This window comes from Gekko japonicus, unplaced genomic scaffold (genome assembly GCF_001447785.1).
Source record: "Gekko japonicus isolate JY-2015 unplaced genomic scaffold, Gekko_japonicus_V1.1 scaffold3203, whole genome shotgun sequence".
Taxonomy (NCBI): domain Eukaryota; kingdom Metazoa; phylum Chordata; class Lepidosauria; order Squamata; family Gekkonidae; genus Gekko; species Gekko japonicus.
In genome coordinates, this window is record NW_015172109.1 from 159502 (window position 1) to 171376 (window position 11875).

At 50.2% G+C, this 11875-nt stretch overlaps 1 protein-coding gene across 1 annotated transcript in view; it reads right to left on the reverse strand.

Annotated features, from left to right (window-relative positions):
* The window catches only part of LOC107118600 (xin actin-binding repeat-containing protein 1-like), a 46796-nt gene extending 38765 nt beyond the window's left edge, over positions 1-8031 (reverse strand). The window contains exon 1 of the mRNA XM_015420963.1: positions 7886-8031. The gene's annotated coding sequence lies outside the window, so the exon portion shown is untranslated. The remainder of the gene's footprint in view (positions 1-7885) is intronic.
* Positions 8032-11875: the final 3844 nt, after the last annotated feature.

Below are 11875 nucleotides of genomic sequence, written 5' to 3' on the forward strand. Positions count from 1 at the left end.
TGAGCGGTGGGTGTTGCCTTCTGACACACGTCCAGTGATGTCAGGGGGTGTGGCATATGCAAATAAGTTATGCTAATGTGTTATGCTAATGAGCTCCTGCACCTCTTTTTCTACGAAATGACCCCTGGTCTGCGCACTTAACCACTAGACCAAACTGGCTCTGAGAGCAACTGAGATGATTTCGGGAGTTGGAGCCCCTTCCCTAGGAGGAAAGGATGAAGAGTCTGAGACTTTTCAGTTTAGAAAAGAGTAGATTAACAGCGGAATGTTGGGGGGGGAGGACATTATTCCTCGGTATCTGGGCCAGGTTTGGACCAGCAAGAGACCGGCCTGGCTGACATAGGCTAGTCTATTTTATTGGTCCTTCAACTAGACAGTACAGAAAGGAGGGGAAAAAACCCTTTTTCTCAGAGCAGATAACAACACAGTGTACCCCTTTATCAGAGATCCCTGAGAGCCAGTTTGGTGTAGTGGTTATGTGTGCAGACTCTAATCTGGGATAACAGGGTTTGATTCCCCAGTCCTCCACTTCCACCTGGCTGAATGACCTTGGGCATGTTGTAGTTCTGATAAGAGCTGTTCTTGAAAAAGAGCAGTTTCTGTCTGAGCTCTCTCAGTCCCACCTACTGCACAGGGTGTCTGTTGTGGGGAGGGGAAGGGAAAGGAGTTTGTAAGCCGCTCTGAGGCAACTTTGGGTAGTGAAGGGCGGGGTGTATACCCAATCTCTTCTTCCTCTTCTTCTTCTGCCAGACGGAAAGGCCCAAACGGCCTGGTTACCCACTAATTTTACCATCTTTTATACCTTTTCGTTGCTATGCATAACTAAGGTGGGTGTCAATAAAGAATGCTATACATGTGACAATATGCAGACCCTCTTCCTCAAAAGCATCATAAACTATTCCCAGTCCTGGGTTATCAGGGCAGGTCAAGCATCTCTGGATACTAGGAGACATGCCTGACCTCCATCTATGGAAGTTTAGACTTGGAGATGGTACATCGTATCACCAAGAACCAAAACATTCTACAAGGCTCCACTAAGCCAGATATCAGAGTCACAGTGCAGGGACACAGGCATGGATCGCAAGGCCTTCTGGGACAGAACCAAAGCCTATCCAAGCTCATGTCCAGGCCTCTCAGCTCTAGGGCACATGATAAGAAAGACAGAAGTTCTCAGGTCTCCACTAAACCCCCCAAATTCTGCCAAAGGAAACATGATAAGTTATGCACGGGGTGGAGAGAGTTGGGAAAAAAAGAATTTTTGCTTTGGCGGGGAGGGCAGGATACAAATTGAAATAAATAAATTAATTTTTTTTAAAAAATACTAGAACTTGGGGGCATCCAATGAAGCTGATGGTTGTGAATGGTTGTGTGAGTGTATATGAGTATGGTTGTAGATCACCGAATGATTGCATCTTAATTTCGTTGTACTATGTACAATGACAATAAAGTATATGATGATGATGATGATGATGATGATGATGATGATGATGATGATGATGATGATGATGCTTTAAGGGGGGATTAGATAGATTCATGGAGGATAAGCCTGTCAATGGCTATTAGCCATGGACTGAGGGGAACCTCCGCAATCAGAGGCATGAATCCTCTGAATCAACACTCCCTCTAAGCTGTGGAGTCTTGTGAGCAAACATTCTACTTTGTGAGCTACTGGCATTGAAGTTGTGAGCGAGCGATTTGTCCACTGCATAAATTAGCTTACTCTGGAGCAATGCCCCCTCTAAGCTTTATGAGCTACGGTAAAGTGTCCAGGGTTGCCAAATGGGCCCGGGGGGCGGGGATTCCCCTGCTTTGGAGGGCCGATTTCCGATGTGATGGAATTCGGCCCCGGGGGAACCCCGCCCTCCGAAGCTGCGTCACCAGAGGTGACGCACGACATAGGGCACGTTGGGGGCGTGGCCCAGATAGTTGGGGGGAAAACCTTATGGGAAAACCCCGATGTCATGCCCAACGTGCTACGTCGCGCGTCACTTCTGGCGACGTTCCGGCGGCGCGCCCCGCCAGCTCCCGGAGTGAGAAGACGCTCCCCCGCCGGTAAGAGGATTAAATTTGGCAACCCTAAAAGTGTCCGTTGTTGAATTTCTGTACGCTGGGCTTCTGTTGAAGGCACAAGGATATGTGCCTTTCCTTCAGTTCAAATCCTTTTTTCATTTTGAACCACTGCTCTTGGCAGGGAAGGGGAAATTAGGGGACATCCCTGCCACTTAATAATACCTGGGCTGAATTTCTGACTCCCTTCCCATTGATGAGTATATAAGTCTGAACGTGGCCTAGGCCTACCAAGTTCCCTCTAGAGATGCCAGCCTCCAGGTGGGGCCTGGGGACCCCCTGGAATTACATTTCATCTCCAGACTGCGGAGATCTGTTCCCCTGAAGAAAATGGCTGCTCTGGAGGGTGGACTGTATTGGCATTGTCCCCCACTGAGGTCCCTGTCCTCCTCAGGCTCCACCCCCAAATCTCCAGGAGTTTCCCAACCTGGATCTGGCAACCCTACCCCCAAAAAACTGCTGCCGGTGCCCACGGGGGACCTGCCAACCCTTGTTCCTACTGGGGGTGGGGTGGGGATGTCCTGCCCCCAAATCCCATTGCCAGCCAGCACTCCAACAGTCAGCAGGAGGAAATTGTTGTTTGTTTGTTTTTAAATGGAGTTGGTGACATCACTTCTGAGTGGGGGGGAAACAGAAATGACATCACACCCCTCTAGGAATCCCCAGAAATGTTATGGTTTTACCGTAGAGTTTTTGCCGATTCCTAGACAGGCACAATTCCTAGTAGATTTGGGGATGGCACCCCCCCATGTCTCCCCCCCCCCCCCCACTGGTTGCCCGGCAACCCTAGCATGGTCCTTAACTTTCAGTTCCTGGATCGCCGGCTGGGGCTCTGAGGGAGCTAAAACAGTGGATCGGGCAGCAGCTCAGGAATTGCTGCTGTACTGTTCATATTTGTTGCTACGGTCATCAGTTCTTAATCTAAATGATATCTTTATGTTTCTTTGTAAGCTGCTTTGAGTGAGGAGAAAATCGGGACAGAAATGCAAACATATTAAAATAATTTACAAATATTATCCCTTTTCGTAAGAAAGTCCTCCAGCATTCCAAAACACTGTTTTCATTATCACAGTTTTGGATAAAGGGAAAGAAGAGACGAAGGGAAGACCGAATCCTTGGCTAGAGTTCCTGAACCCAGGGGGCGGGGCCTCCGCACCTGCCCAAATCCACCTGTGTGCCTATTTTTCCTACGGTCCTTGACCACCCTGAGTTCAACTGAAATCACACAACCCTACTGTTTTCATCATCACAACTTTACTGACCTTTGGAGAGTCAACCTCATGTATTAACTCCTCCATCGCTCATACTATTTAAGACTGACTGGAATGCAATAACAGAATCACAGAATCGTAGAGTCGGAAGGGACCTCCATGGTCATCTAGTCCAACCCCCTGCACAATGCAGGAAATTCACAAGTACCTCCCCCTCCACACCCCCAGTGACCCCTGCTCCATGCCCAGAAGATGACAAAAAACCTCCAGGATCCCCAACCAAACTGGCCTGGAGAAAAATTGCCTCCTAACCCCACAGTGGCGATCAGCATTTCCCTGGGCATGTAAGAGAAGGCCACGAGAACTAAGCAATGAGGCGACTCTTCCTGCCCCCCCTCTCGCGATCTGACTAAGTTCGGCACCTTGACGAGAGCACCAGTTCATTGAGGGCAGGCAGTCTCCATATTTTCCTCTCTGAATTTTTTTTATTGCCCCCACAGGGCCCTTTAAAGTTAGGCATTCTATGCACGACCCACAGCTATGGACCGTCATCTCTCCTCCAAGACTTCAGGTAGATCCAGACAAGGACGATACTTTTAAGGCTGACTGTTCTGTGACCTGACTGCTGGAATGTTTGCCGTTGAGGACAGTCGACTCTGTTCCAGCTTTGGGTTGCGTTCGTTTTCTTTCTGATATGTTGTGGTAACCTAAGGATTGATCTCCTGCTCTTCAGGAGACATAACAGGCTGTTGGGGTGGGGATGCGGTTATTTAGGGTTTTGAAAAGCTAAAAAAAGAGGACATATTTCCTGCCTGACTCCTTCACGCAAGTGGTCCCTGTGACCAGTCTCATTTTAAATACCCCTCCTCAGGGGTCATTTCCTGCGGGAGCGCACAGGAGCGGAGCTCCGGCAGTAAGGAGCCCAGGGGGCGGGCACATGCAACAAGCCCCACCCCCTGCTCCCAGTAGCTCTCAGTTGGGACATGAGGAGCAAGAAGCAGCCAGGTAAGTTGCAGAGCCCCCCCCTCTGGCCGCCTTCAGTTGCAAGCTCTCTCTCCTCTGTGAGGGCAGATCTACGCATTCCCCCCACCCATAGCTAGCAATCCAAAACAGTCCAGTGGCACCTTTAATACCAGGTTTTATTCAGGTACAAGTTCTCCCTCCTCTGCGAGGACAGATCTGCACGTCCCCCCCCCCTCGCAATAGCTAGCAATCCAAAAGAGACCAGTGGAGCCTGAGCGGTGGGTGTTGCCGTCTGACACACTTCCGGTGATGCCAGGGGGTGTGGCATATGCGAATAAGTTATGCTAATGAGCTCCTGCACCTCTTTTTGTACAAAATGATCCCTGCCCCTCCTATTTAAGCTTTGATCCTTGCTGCTAACTAGGAATATCCCTTTCCTTCAAAACTCAAAAGAGTACATTTTCATCAGTTTTTTTTAAAAAGAGCCCCCCAAAATGATAAACATCAAAAAACAGGACATGTCCTCTGAAAAGACAACATCTGGTAACCCTAGGTTATTATAGAATCATAGACTCACAGAGTAGGAAGGGGTCCTACAGGCCATCTAATCCAGCCCCCTGCTCAGTGCAGGATCCGCTTAGAGCATCCCTGAGAAGTGTTTGTCCGGCCGCTGCTTGAAGACTGCCAGGGAGGGGGAGCTCACCACCTCCCTAGGCGTAGAGTTGCCAACCTCCAGGTGGGGCCTGGGGATCTCCCGCTTTTACAACTGATCTCCAGCTGACAGAGATCAACTCCCCTGGAGAAAATGGCTGCTCTGAAGGGTGGACTCTATGGCATTGTACCATGCTGAAGCCCCTCCCCTCCCCAAACCCCGCCCTCTCCCGGCTCCACCCCCAAAGTCTCCAGATATTTTCCAACCTAGACCTGGCAACCCTACCTAGGCGGCTGATCCCACTGTTGCACAACTCTGAGTGTCAAAACGTTTCTCTTAATATCCAGCCGGTACCTTCCCGCCCTTCATTTAGGCCCATTCTTGCGAGTCCTCTCCTCTGCTGCCAACTGGAACAGCTCCCTGCCCTCCTCTACGCGACAGCCCTTCCGATACTTCAAGACAGAGTAATCCTGTCCCCCCCCCCTCCGCCTCCTCTTCTCCAGACTGAACATTCCCAAGTCCCTCGGCCTTTCCTCACTGGGCTTCTTGGTCTCCAGACCCATGATTACATCATTATATTATTATTATGCAGGTTGGTTTCTACCAGAAGGTTGTCTGCTCCTTCTGCTCCCAACACTCCTTGGAAGCTAGATCCAGCTTCCAACATAAGCTATGGCTTGGTCTCCCAAGCTCCCGCCAGGAGATCCCCTATCTCTGGGCCCCGTTGCCTGCCACCGCTGCTGTGGCCAGTGAGAGAAAATCTTTTAAAAATGTAGTTGGGTGATGGCATGACATCACTTCCGGGTTTCCCCCAGAAGTGATGTCACACTGTTGCCAGTGGTGCCCCCTGGTCTCCTGCTGGTTGCCAGGCTACAGTGTGCAATCGAGACATCGGCTAACCAACCCACTAAAACCAGGGTAGGTCCGTAGCCGGTACCAGTCAGAAATCTCTCCTTCTTGGATCAGGAATTCTGAAAGCAGGATGGAGCTGCTCAGTTCTTGATCAGAACTAGGGGTCATTTCCTGCGGGAGTGCACAGGAGTGGAGCTCCGGCAGTAAGGAGCCCAGGGGGCAGGCACATGCAACAAGCCATACCCCCTGCTCCCAGCAGCCCTCAGTTGGGCCACGAGGAGCAAGAAGCATCCAGGTAAGTTGCAGAGGGCTCCCCCCGCCTGCCTTCAGGTACAAGCTCTCCCTCCTCTGTGAGGGACAGATCTGCACGTTCCCCCCCCCCAATAGCTAGCAATCCAAAACAGTCCAGTGGAACCTGAGTGGTGGGCGTTGCCTTCTGACACACTTCTGGTGATGTCAGGGGGTGTGGCATATGCAAATAAGTTATGCTTATGAGCTCCTGCACCTCTTTTTCTACGAAATTACCCCTGATCAGAACAGCAGGCCAGCGGGCCCTTTTCTCGTGGCCGAGAAAACGAGGGTATAAGGGACGAGGAGAAAGGCAATAGCGCCTGTGCTAAAATGTCAGTGGCTCACGTGCTTCTCCTTTCTGTCATTTTGTTCACAACCGCCCTGTGAAATAAGCAGACATAGTTGGCCTCGGGTCCCCCAATGAGCTTTATCGCTTTCCTGTCCATTGACCCCAGTCCAAATATCCCCGATGATACAGGATGGACGTAGCAGCACATGCAAATCTACACACAGGGCCGGCTCCAGCTTATTTTGCACCCTAGGCAAGGATCCCTTATGCCCCCCCCCGTGCCCCCACCAATTTTCAAAAATAAATCAATTTTATGAAGAATAAAAAACACAAATAATCAAGAAACTCCCAGAGTACGGGGCCGGGTGCAGTTTGGTGCCCCTAAGGGCCATCCCGCTCTAGGCGATCGCCTAGTTCGCCTAGTGAGTGAGCCGGCCCTGTCTACACACGGCCGTCTGCCAAAGAGGAAGCTGCCATAGGGGACAGGAGATTTTAACAGGGTGTGAGAAGACAGGACCAACGGAGCGACCCTATCTTAACCCATTTTGGCTTGGGTTTGTGTCCAGTCTGGACTGAGTGCTTCCCACCTGGGAGATCGAGAGACATCTTAAAAATCGGAAAGGAAACCGGGTTGTAGGGTCGTAGCACAACACGGACCCAATCTGGGCCACTCGCCAGACCGGAAGAATGGTGGCTGAAAAGAATCGCCACTGAAGTTGACACCTGCTTGGAAAAACTGGTTGTGTAGGTTAGCCCGGCTTCACTCAACGAAGATATATAGCATTCCTCGGCACCTGCTCAGCTGTGAGCTAATCAGAAGTATTGCAATAAATCATAGGTTATTACAACGGTACTTTTTCTGGGCGCAGCCGCATGGCGGACTGAAGGAACTTAGCCACCTTCTCAGTTACTTCAACAGAGGAGTCATTCAAAAGTTTGTAAACTTTGTGGGAATCTGAAAGAGCCATCATGTTGGCCAATAGGGAGTTTGGATATTTAGAGCGTAGGTAAAGGTTCCCTTGCTCAAAAGCCAGTCGAATCCGACTCTAGGGTCGCGGTGCTCATCTCCATTTCAAAGCCGAAGAGCCAGCGCTGTCCGACGACGTTTCCGTGGTCATGTGGCCGGCATGATTAAACACCAAGGCGCACGGAACGCTGTTCCCTTCCCAACGAAGTGGTACCCATTTATCTACTTGCAATTTCTTGCTTTCGAACTGCTAGGTTGGCAGGAGCTGGGACTAGAGACGGGAGCTCACTCCGTCATGCGGCAACTCGGGTCTCAAACTGCTGAACTACCGACCTTCCACAGCCTGCAGTTCAGCATCTTAACCACTTGAGCCACTGCAGCTCCTATTTGGAGCGTATATTTGCATAAAAACGACAGTGCAACAAAACATGGAAGATCATCTCAACACATCTAGATTTACAAGTCTAGCCATACATGCTGTCTTATCAAACCTGCCAAATTGAAAGTATTTCTCTTTCAGCGTCTACAAATGACCATCAGAATTTACTCCGGTTAACCTCCCCCCCATAAAGGCACCCTGGGAAATGACTTACAGAGAGTCCCCAGCAATCCCGAGAGGTGTGTCTTCTCTGTAGCCCGTCCTCTAGTGAAATGTATGGGTTTTGAAAGGCTCGGTCCTTTAAGCGTCCTACGGAGGAGACCTGCTCCACTCCCTATTCCCCGATCCTGCCACTCTGTGTCCGGCTGGCCTCTCACAGCTGATTATATCTGGACGTCCTGAGCTATGTTAGGAGGATGAAAAGGGTGAGCTATTTTTAGGGGCCTGCCAAGCTGCTATTCCACCCGCCTGAGTCAATCATGATTTCTTGTAACCTTGGCTGGGGGGATGGAGATAGCTTGTCCCCCCTAGTACGTCCTACGAGCTTGCAATGCCAAGAGGGGTTATTCATTCAGTGAAGTCCCCCCCCCTCTCCGTAAGGGAAGGGGCTCCACTTCCAAGCCAAGCATCAGTGGACTAGCCACGCTTTCCTGAGTCATATTCAGAGTTGTGGTGTCATGACCCCGTTATCATTGGCTGATGTCATCGTGCCGTGTGCCTTTGAGGACGTTTAAGACTACGTTCGGATAAATGGCTCAGCCTAGGGCCCCAGGACTTGGCTTTAATGCCTTTAGTTAAAAAGGTGAATGGGAAGAAGTGTTAAATATTTTGTTTTTTAATTTTAAACAAACCAAACTGATAAGAACATCAGAGGAGCCTTGCCAGATCAGACCAGTGGTCTCTCTAGTCCAGCATCCCATCTCACACTGTAGCCAACCAGTTCCGCTGGAGAGCCAACAACAGGGCATAGAGGCTGAGGAGTTGCCCTGATAACAACACAAGAAGAGCCCTGCTGGATCAGACCAGTGAGGGTCTGTCTAGTCCAGCATCCTGTCTCACGCAGTGGCCAACCAGTTCCTCTGGAGGGCCAACAACAGGGCATAGAAACCGAGGCCTTCCCCTGAGAAGAACATCAGAAGAGCCCTGCTGGATCAGACCAGTGGTCCATCTAGTCCAGCATCCTGCCTCACACAGTGGCCGACCAGTTCCTTTTGAGGGCCAACAACAGGGCATAGAGGCTGAGGGGTTCCCCTGATAAGAACATCAAAAGAGCCCTGCTGGATCAGACCAGGGGTCCATCTAGTCCAGCATCCCGTCTCACACAGTGGCCAACCAGTTCCTCTGGACAGCCAACAACAGGGCATAGAGGCTGAGGCCTTCCCCTGAGAAGAACATCAGAAGAGCCCTGCTGGATCAGACCAGGGGTCCATCTAGTCCAGCATCCTGTCTCACGCAGTGGCCAACCAGTTCCTCTGGAGGGCCAACAACAGGGCATAGAAACCGAGGCCTTCCCCTGAGAAGAACCTCAGAAGAGCCCTGCTGGATCAGACCAGTGGTCCATCTAGTCCAGCATCCTGCCTCACACAGTGGCCGACCAGTTCCTCTTGAGGGCCAACAACAGGGCATAGAGGCTGAGGGGTTCCCCTGATAAGAACATCAAAAGAGCCCTGCTGGATCAGACCAGGGGTCCATCTAGTCCAGCATCCTGTCTCACACAGTGGCCAGGCAGTTCCTCTGGAGGGCCAACAACAGGGCAAGGAGGCCGAGGCCTTCTCCCAAAGCTGCCTTCTGGCTCTGGAATTCAGATCTCTTTTTCCCACCAGATTTTCCAAATTGTCTCCAAAGTTCACCATTGATACCTGCTTCATTTTACACAGACGGAACAGGCAGAGAGTAATGTATGGAAGCGACTCATCTCTTCCAGATAAGATTGCATCTGTTTCTTTCTGCTAGCCACGCCAAGGCCTACAGTTTCATTCATTAAAATATTCATATCCTTGCTTTTCTGATGGTTCAAGGCGGCAACGCCGAACGCTGTTATTCAGCGCTTCCTCCAAGGAGCTCAGAGCAGCGTCAGTGGTCCCCGCTGTTTGATCCTCACACTGGCCCTGCGAGGTAGGCTAGGCTTAAGAGAGGGTGACCAGCCCGATCTCACTCAGTGGGCTTTTGAATCTGGGTCTCCCAGTCCTTATTCAACACTCGAAACATTACAGTCTTAAATATATGGTAGTGGTTACGGACCCATAAGCGCATCGCTTGGCTATAAAACACACTGATGGACTTGCTGAAAGTAAGACCCACGATGTAGAGATGCATATCAGGTACATACATGCTCACTCTCACTCAGATATCGCAGTGCAGACTGCATAGATTTGAGCCTGTGAAGACAGGAGTAATCCTCCCCAGTGCATCTGTTATTGGTGTTGGGGAAGCAACAGCCTGCTAAGAGTCTAGTTCAGGGGTGTCAAAGATGTGGCCCGGGGGCCAGATCAGGCCCCTGGAGGACTTTCATCAAGCCCGCAGTGGAACTGGCTGTCTTCTGCTTCTTCTTCCAGTTCTGCTGCTGCTGCGTCATCGTAGGTTTGCAGCTTACAGATACACACCTGAACAGCATAAGATTGCAACAGCACAGACATTTTGATGCAATAATTCAGAGAAAGAGGTGTCAGTCATCAGACACTGTTAAATAGGCAAATATTGCAAGAGTGCTGATGTTTTAAGAATGTTTTTATTCTAAGTTTAAAAAACCCCTTTGTGTTTGTGTCCTTTATAAAGTTTATTTCTCCGCTACCAGGCATTACATTTTATGACACACATGGCCCGGCCCAACAAGGTCTCATTTATGTCAGTTCCGGCCCTCATAACAAATGAGTTCGACACCCCTGGTCTAGTTACTGTACATAGGGGGAGCTGTGGTGAAGCATTCCCGAGTGTTTAAGGTTAATAGAATGTTTTTTGCTTGCAGTTCAGCCTACCTCTTGTTCTTTTCTCTTTTTTGCTCTGTGTTAGTGCTTGGGCTCTGTAGGCCCAGGCCTGTAGCTACGGTGGGACTTTGTGGGCTCTGCCCCTTTAAGGCACAGCCCCTCTAGAATTTCTCCTGTAAATGCTTCCCCCCCCCAGTCATTTTAAAACATTTTTAAAAGGCGTGCAGAGTGGGGTGCTGTAGTTGACTCATTCCTGTACTGAACAAGGGGGTTGAGTAGGTGACCTCTAGGATCCCTTCTAACTCTGTGTCAAGAGACTGGTCTCCTTTAAGAGAGTTTTCCTGCCTTAGTGTTAGCTTTCTTGACTATAAAAGTCATTACCCCCACCTGCTGGCCTGTTATCAGAACTGTTGCTCAGGCTGGCCGAAGTGATTAATTTGCAGCAGGTGAGAACTGTCATCTAAAGTGGTCGACGACAGCTTGCAGTTTAGAGATATATCCTGCTAACAGCTTTCTATGGGCTCCATGGCTTTTCTTTCTGCACTGAGAATGTCAGCCCCACCAGAAAAAAAAATTGCCCCACAAGCCACAAAATCCTGGTTATGGGCCTGTGTAGGCCTCTCTTTTGTATTAGTTCGAGACCCAAGTGTGCCGCATGACGGAGTGAGCTCCCGTCTCTAGTCCCAGCTCCTGCCAACCCAGCAGTTCGAAAGCAAGAAATTGCAAGTAGATAAATAGGTACCACTTCGGTGGGAAGGTAACAGCGTTCCGTGCGCCTTGGTGTTTAGTCATGCCGGCCACATGACTGCGGAAATGTCTTCAGACAGCGCTGGCTCTTTGGCTTGGAAACGGAGATGAGTACCGCAACCCTAGAGTCGGACTCGACTGGCTTTCGAGCAAGGGAACCTTTACCTTTACCTTTAGTCAGTTATTGCCTTTTTGCATAACCCTACTGCAGTAAATTCATAGAAAGCATGGATTGGATTATTTCTGAAGAGAGACTGGCTTCCATAGAGTCGGAAGCTCTGGTGAGTCTCAAACTTTTACCGTTGTCTAACAAAATTTGCTTTCGCATGGGGGCCCAAAACTTCGCCCCTTCCCTGGCAAGGGGGTCAGGTACACACACACACAGAGACAGACAGACAGACACACACACAGAGACAGACACACACACACCCTATTCCCAAGCTGCCTACCACTGTCTTCGCCCTAACCTCTGTTCCTCCTCCTTTCCCTTGTAGATATGATGCTGTTTGTACCCGCCGTATCCTGAACTCCCC